Source organism: Dermacentor andersoni, chromosome 5 (assembly GCF_023375885.2).
Source record: "Dermacentor andersoni chromosome 5, qqDerAnde1_hic_scaffold, whole genome shotgun sequence".
Classification (NCBI taxonomy): Eukaryota; Metazoa; Arthropoda; class Arachnida; order Ixodida; family Ixodidae; genus Dermacentor; species Dermacentor andersoni.
In genome coordinates this window covers 1,239,891-1,247,611 of record NC_092818.1, presented here as the reverse complement: position 1 = coordinate 1,247,611, position 7,721 = coordinate 1,239,891, and the positions used below count along the sequence as shown (strand labels likewise).

Sequence of the window (7,721 nt, the reverse complement as noted above, 5' to 3'; positions counted from 1 at the left end):
ATGACTTGTGGGCAATGATGAAAAGGAACTGCACAGCTCTTGAAGATCCATCCCAGCAGTCCAATAAGGCGACCAAATATTTTCGTCATGCAAAAGCTGAAGTACCAGTAGACAAGCCAGGAATGCAGCCCACCACATCTCAAAGCACGTTAAATGAAGACTGCAGTGCAACTAAGCATTGTGCACATGGTTCCCTGCTACGCTAAGCAAATACATTACATACAACTTGATAAAAATGCATTAATTCACAACATATAGACATGCAACCTATACTTTTTTGTGCTAACAGGGACGAAGCTACAGAACGAAGTTCTGCAGACTGCTGAATCGTTTGACAATCTCATCAAAAATACAGCATTTATTTCAATAAAACAGTTGCAGGAAGATCACTCGTTGAACTCTAAAATGCACTCAGCAGTTTTCAGTAAAACCCAGGAATGCAAACAAATAAAAGTCGATAATTTCTTCATACAAGCTCAGCTATTGGAGTTATTTATACCGCACCATGGTTAGTAAAAGTGTACATTAATCAAACTCTTTACAAATGCACTTTGGGTCGCAAGAAAATTTCAGAATTCGCAGTGGGCCCACTATGGAACTTATCACGAGGCTTGCAGTGGGCTCACTTCCGTGGTAGCAGGCACATCAATGCAATATTTGCTGAAAAGTTTAGATATGTTAACCCCTTTAAGTTGCCACAGCCTTTCCCTAGGCCATATTCAGTAGTTACATACACGAACACGAGTTATGCTAAATTAAGATGTCACAACTACATTAGGCATTAACAAAATTACTCGAGGCTAGTTCGGTGGTCATATATAGACAAACAGCTGCTGTATAATCATCCATTTACACTCTAAAAATAGTTGCACCCTTCGGGGTGTATATTTGCCACAGAACAATAATTGTCATCCGTCTTGCCCACATTTCCTTTCTTTAACGCTGCAAGCCTGGTACTTCCATGTCACGAATGGCATGCGCATTATCAGCATGACAGAGCATTCTCGACAGGAAAGTAACGAGCGCAGGGTTTTCAAGAAAAGAAACACAAGCAAGACAGATGACGATTATCGTTCTGTGGCAAAATTACACCCCAAAGGGTGCAACTGTTCTTAGAGTGTAGAGCAAATGCACTGTGCATCCATAACAAGTTCTGGCAAAGGTCACCAGAGCAAACATCGACACTTTCGTGTGTAGTGATAAGACCATTTCAGTTGAGCTAATAATACGCAGATGCACCTCGACCAGTAAAAGAACTTTAAAAGCCCTATGCAAGGGTGGGGGGGGGGGGGGGTAGGGGGGTACAAAGGAAGTTAGTAGGAGGGCTACTGTGGGCTGGCTCACTTCAACGGTCGCGGGCACATAAATGCAATATTTGCTGGAAAGTTCAGAGGTGTCTTAGCCATGACGGAAGCTACTCCACTTTCTGCAGGCCTCCTTCAGCGTTTGCACACAGTAAAAGTACTAAATATTTTATAGACACACTGGGCATAAAAAAATTACTAAAGGATCACTTAAGTAGTTGCAAACACGAACATTACTGGAGAGTTCAGATACAAAGGCAGTTACAAGACACTTGCTTCAACAGAATACCAAACTGATGTCACAAGTACTAGAGTTACAAGACACTCGCTGCACTTGAGTGGTCACAAACACAAATTCACCATAAGTGTTCATAGGCTTGAAGGCCTCTAAGCAAGTCAACAGAAGCAGAATGCGACCTTTCCGTGATCACAGCCAAATATTGCTGAACCGTCACAGGTACCTTGGCGACTACACAATTAACTAAAAGCTTGCAGCATGCTCGCTTCAGCAGTCATAGACAGAAAAATGCATTATATGAGTTCACCCATATGAAAAGCTAATAGAGGATTTGTGTGGGCTTGCTTCAGCAGCCACACATAAACACAATTTCATCCTAAAAATTCACGGGAATCAGACAGCCTCAATGGAAGTTACCAGAGGCAGCATGACTGTTCTTCAATGGCAGCAGTTACAAATACTTCTGAAAATATCACAGGTATCTTGGCGACTAAACATTTCACTAAGGCTCACTGCAGGCTGGCTCAGCGGTCGAAGACGACTACAATTGCAGTTCACGTGTACTACGAAATTTAGTGGGGCATTTCTGTGGACTTGCTTGAACAGTCCCAGAGACCAAAATTAACCGAGTTCACAGGTACATCGGCCCATAAGGAAGTCGCCACACGCTGGGTGAAGCCTTTCGTCCATAGTTTCAGATGGAGAACAGAAGAGGTCACGGGTACGCTACACAATTTACTAGTCATCCTGAAGGATCGGTTCCAGTGGTCGCAGACACGAAATACACTGTTGAGATCAGAGGTACTAAGAAAGCAGATTTCCGCGGGCTTGTTTCTGTGCTGATCCTCAACAAAGAAGGATGTCGACCCAAAGTGACACCAGGCTGATGGCAGGAACACAGCATGACTGTAAAGTATGCAATAAAAATGTGTTAGAAATGTTTATGAAAATTGCTATCGTAACAACGTGCACATTTAACAGCAATCTGCAGGTTCTGACAGGAACTTTGCTTCTTTGTGGCTTAATACAAACTCGTTGAGCGAACAGTTATCAGAAAAGAAGTAATGATTTCATCTCTTTACAAAGATAAAAGGAATTCTCCTAGTTACTACGTCAGCATAGCATAGTTTCGTCCGAAAAGCGAAGCAGCGATTGGGAGAGCAAATTACCAAACGGCTATATTTAAGCAGCTGTACGTGTTATCGCCACTTTAAATTACAGTAAACCTTCGCTTCCTTGTTAAATTAACAAACAGTGTCATGCGCAAAGCCAAACATGAACACACCTCCCTGACGGTAAATACGCTACGCTGGCGTGAAGCGGGGCAGCAGCGACACGCGATCGCTTCTTGTTGCTTCCAGCCACAATGCCTTTCCAGAGCCAAATTTACGCGAACTTCGACACTAAGCTGCGCGGGAACGGCGCCCACGAAGCCACTACCCACCGCGGCGCACGTCCGCGTCAGCGGAATTTCATCAGGAGTGTCCGTACAATTTCTATCGCAATATAATACAAAAGTTAGGCGATTGTCGACTATATAACTCCAGTAAATATACAATGACAATATGGGGATGCAACAGTCGCGTAATTTTGTCCAGCGCGTCGCGCACACATGTCAGCACATACGCTGGCCCAAATGATAGCAAATGCGAGAAAACTGAAGCAGCACGGTTGGTCAACCGCCCTGTGTGCGAGGTGCTGCCATTGGAATACAAATGCCTATAATATAGTTCCGTTATTTGGAACTTCCGCGATTGTATTGGTCTTGCAAATGGGATTACGCAAAGAAAACTCAAAGGGTAGACAAAACTTAGGCGACACGGTAAATCACCTGACAGAGCGAGTGAGTGAATAAACCTTTATTGGGTCCAGCAAAACGCGATAAAACGCGCACCCGACATAAATTTAGTTAACAGTCAAATTAAATTATGGGGTTTTTACGTGCCAAAACCACTTTCTGATTATGAGGCACGCAGTAGTGGAGGACTCCGGAAATTTCGACCACCTGGGGTTCTTTAACGTGCACCTAAATCTAAATACACGGATGTTTCAGCATTTCGCCCCCATCGAAATGCGACCGCCGTGGCCGGGATTCGATCCCGCGACGTCGTGCTCAGCAGCCCAACACCATAGCCACTGAGCTACCACGGCGGGTAATTAACAGTCAAGAGAGACAAACGTTCACCATTACTAAAAAAATAAATTATTGGGTTTTTAAGTGCCAAAACCACGATCTGATTATGAAGCACGCCATAGTGGGGGACTCCGGAATAATTTGGACCCCCTGGGGTTCTTAACATACACTTAAATCTAAGTACACGGGTGTTTTCGCGTATCGCCCTCATCAAAATGCAGGCGCCGTGGCCGAGACTCTATTACTAAAAATACGACAACGTGCGAATTCGGAGCGATAGTCTAATAGGCGCAAACGATTCGATCGTTACAGACATCTGAGACGTAAGCTTGACCTCACCAACATACTAGCATGCACCTGAGAACGTGTAAATGAGCAGCAGTTCACAAGATGTCGCCCGAAATTTCGTTATTCCCAGAAACGAACGTGTAGGGTATTGTATGACAGAAACGCGTGGGAAAATTCCGCAGCGCGGCAGGCCAACCATCACGTGCAACAAGTGCTGCGATCGCGGTACAAATGCCCACAAATGTTTAGTTATTTCAACCGCATGCCATTTTACGATCGCTCTCGCAGTCGCGGTTACGCAAAGAAAACTCAAACGGCAGACGAAGCTCAACTGGCGACACGGTTAATCATGAGGGCGGGAGCGTGACGCAAATTTAGCAGTCAACGAAGATCGACAAACGTTCCCCATTATTAATACGAAACAATACGACCACGTGCGAGCGAGCTATAGTATAAGTAGCGTAAATGTGTCGATCGTTACAGGAAGCTGAGGCCTAAGCTTGATCTTATTACCCTCATAAGAGCATGCATCCGCCCACATGCAAACAGGCAGCAGCCTAACAAGTCGTCCAAAAGTTTCGTTATTTAGAAAAATATGCCTGTCACTGTTTGGCACATATATGTATGCTGTACGTAATGGTTAAGGGGCCGGCCGCAGTGCTGAACTTTACCACGCTTGTCTTTACGGCTGATACCAGCCGTAAAGACGAACGTGGTAATGTTCAGCAGTACGGCCGACCAATTAGCCATCACGCGCAGCAAGTGCTTCGATCGTGATACAGATGCCTACATCTGTATTCTACGTCCCAAGTTCACGTACAAACGTGCACGGTTATTCCTTGTTCTAAGGTCAGCGACAACCTGTCCCATCATACTTCAAAACCCCGATTTCCACTTATTGTACAGAATCCCACCCTCCTTGTAACGCTCTGCGTGACATTAAGAGTATCGAAATGAGTAAATTCAGTTAATCCATCCTTACGCAGTTTTTATTATTGCTATCGCGATTGTTAAGCAAACAAAACAGCAATGGCAGACGAAGCTTAAGCGACACGGTTACTCACTACGAGCGTGTGATGGAGTCAACCCTCACAAACTCTTATAATGAAAAAATTGCTACCACGTGCGAACGAGCTCATCAGCGCGCACGTTTCGTCGTTACAGAGCTGAGACGTGAATTTGACCTTAACACCATACTAGCATGCATCCGTTCACGTGTAAATATGCAGAAACCTAACAAGTCGCCCAGATGTCTTGTTATTACGACAACGTGCACGGCACTGTTAGCCAAAAACAATACCAGCCGTAAATACACGATCTGTTTAATTCAGCAGCGCGACCGGCCATCACGGACAGCAAATTCTCAAATCGCGATACAAACGCTAACAAAGTTCTATTATTCCGAACGTACGCAGTTTTACGATTACTTTGGCAATCGCTGTTACGCAAACAAAACGCCAACAGCACACGTAGCGAAGTTTAAACGGTTATCAGTACGAGCACGCGAAAGAATCAGTCAAGTGAGAAAAAGTTTCATGTTACGTACTAAAAAATACGACCACGTGCGAACGGGCAATTAAGTAGGCGCAAACGTTTCGTTCGTCACAGGGAGCCGAGTAGTAAATTTGTCTTGAAGTCTAACAAGTCGCCCTAAATTTCAGTTATTCCAAGAAACGTGCATGCACTGTTAGTAAGAATATATCAGCCCTAAAGACAGGTGTATTAAAGTTCAGCAGCGTTGCCGGCCATAACGTGCAGCAAGTGCCCCGACCGCGATACAAATGCACACAAAGTTTCAGCTATTTCAACCTTACAGTTGTACGATTGATTGCTCTCGCAATCACGGTTACGCAAAGAAAACGCAAACGAAGCTGAAGCAAGGCTATTCTGGACAGTGTGTGTCGGGTAGCTATTATAGTTAATATTCATTTTCTTATTATTCGCCACTGTTCAGTAAAGAAAACGATAACTCGATCTTGCGGACTCATCCTGTGGGCAACGTGCGAGTTAACGGTTCTAAAGTTACGAATTCAGATTTTTTTTTTTTTTTTTTGCGGATCTCAGCGCTGCGCAGAGATATAGGACAGAGTAAGCTCAGAAGTTTGCAAAAAAGTAGTACGATGCGACCAAACGCAACACAACGCATGGTCAATCGCCGATTGATGTTGCCGTCGCTGCAAAAGATGGGGATGTACTACAATGCCCGTCATTCGATTAAGCGCAGACACGACACTTGCAGGGCTGCTAATAGAAAAACATTGATTTCATGAACTGTCACTTACCTCTTGATAGGCGTAAGACGTACAGGTGCCGCAGAAATGGAGCTCCAAAACGCATGACAAAAACGTTCACCTGGAGCTGACCAACACTCACCCTGGAACTCATGAGCATATGGCACAACAATTCAACCACCACGTTCAGAGAAAGCGCGCGAACTGAGCGTGTGAGAGTGCTGCTGCAGAGCACACCAACCCAGCAACCTTCAGGCGTTGGCATTCCGAGCTTACGCAGAAGGGCGAAGAGATCCAATAAGACGGCGTCGTTACGTCATGTGACTGACTACGCGCAAATCAGCACAAAGCGTGCGTGTGAATGCAACAGCCAGTGGTGATTCGACTGGATAAAGGCAGTCACTGCTCTGTACAACGGCAGGGGTTGCAGGTGTTGTAGAGGTTGCCGTACTCTTCTTTCTCGACATGTTCGGAGAGCGTAGGAGCATAGAGCACGATTGATTCGGTTACGCCTTGCAGTAGGTGGTAATGCGCAGTTGTTCCGGCGTTCTGCCTGTTTCTTTGTGACGTTTCCTCCCAATATGCTTGTGCAGTTTCGGTCGTTCATTTCAACTTCTCCGTTTATCGTCTGCATTGGAAGTTTGATTATGAGTGCAGAAACTTCACATTGCTGGCAGACATGTCTTTACGGAGGAGCGTGCGCTGAAGGCAGCCGTGGTAGAGATTTAATATGCCGCGATATGATCACGTAGTACGTGTAGGACTGTGTGTGTTGGTCCCACATATGGCCGGTATGGGACATCCCGTTGAAAACATCCTTCGGACATCCATAGGATTAAAGTTTTGGGATTTTGTTTAGATCCAAGAAGTTCAATCGTGTGGATGTCTGAAGGATGTCTTAAATAGGACATCCCGAATTTAATGTCCACATGGTACCCTCTGGACGTACTGAGCGGGACTTGGACGTTCGGATCTAATCGGGATGTCCAGAGGATATTCGTGGTCCAATGGGAAGGAACAAATTGACAAAGAATAAAGTTAACTTGCAAAGAACATGTCTGGGTATCAGGTACAATCGCCGGTAAAAAGGCATTGCTAGGAGTAGTTTATTTAGGGACAGGGGACAAATGCAAGCAAGAGAACAAAGATCTAGTGAAGTGTCTCGATGACGATATAAAGCAGTTTGGAGAAGGTGCCGATATTTGTCTGCTGGGTGACATGAATGGGTACATCGAGGATCTGGATGGATACACATATTGTAATGGGAAGTTGATGCTAGACTTCTGTGAGCGACACAACCTAGTTATAGTAAATAGAGAAACTAAGTGTGAGGGACAAATCACGTGGGAGTCCCGTAACAGGCAAACGACCATTGACTACTGCTTAATGTCGCAGGGGTTGTATAGCAGGCTCGCAATAATGGAAATAGACGAAGAGGGGAAGTACAGCGTCGGAAGTGATCATAAGCGTATTAGTCTACAGTTGGGAGCCCTACTCAAAAGACAAATGCAAGGAAGTCAAAAAGA

At 44.9% G+C, this 7,721-nt stretch overlaps 1 long non-coding RNA gene across 1 annotated transcript; it reads right to left on the bottom strand.

Moving 5' to 3' along the window:
• Window positions 1-340: 340 nt before the first annotated feature.
• LOC129384571 (uncharacterized) lies at window positions 341-7,204 on the bottom strand. Its single transcript, XR_008612273.2, has 2 exons — window positions 6,247-7,204; window positions 341-2,448 (listed from the first exon to the last, which is right to left on the bottom strand). It is a non-coding gene; the product is annotated as an uncharacterized lncRNA (long non-coding RNA).
• Between the last annotated feature and the right edge of the window lie 517 nt (window positions 7,205-7,721).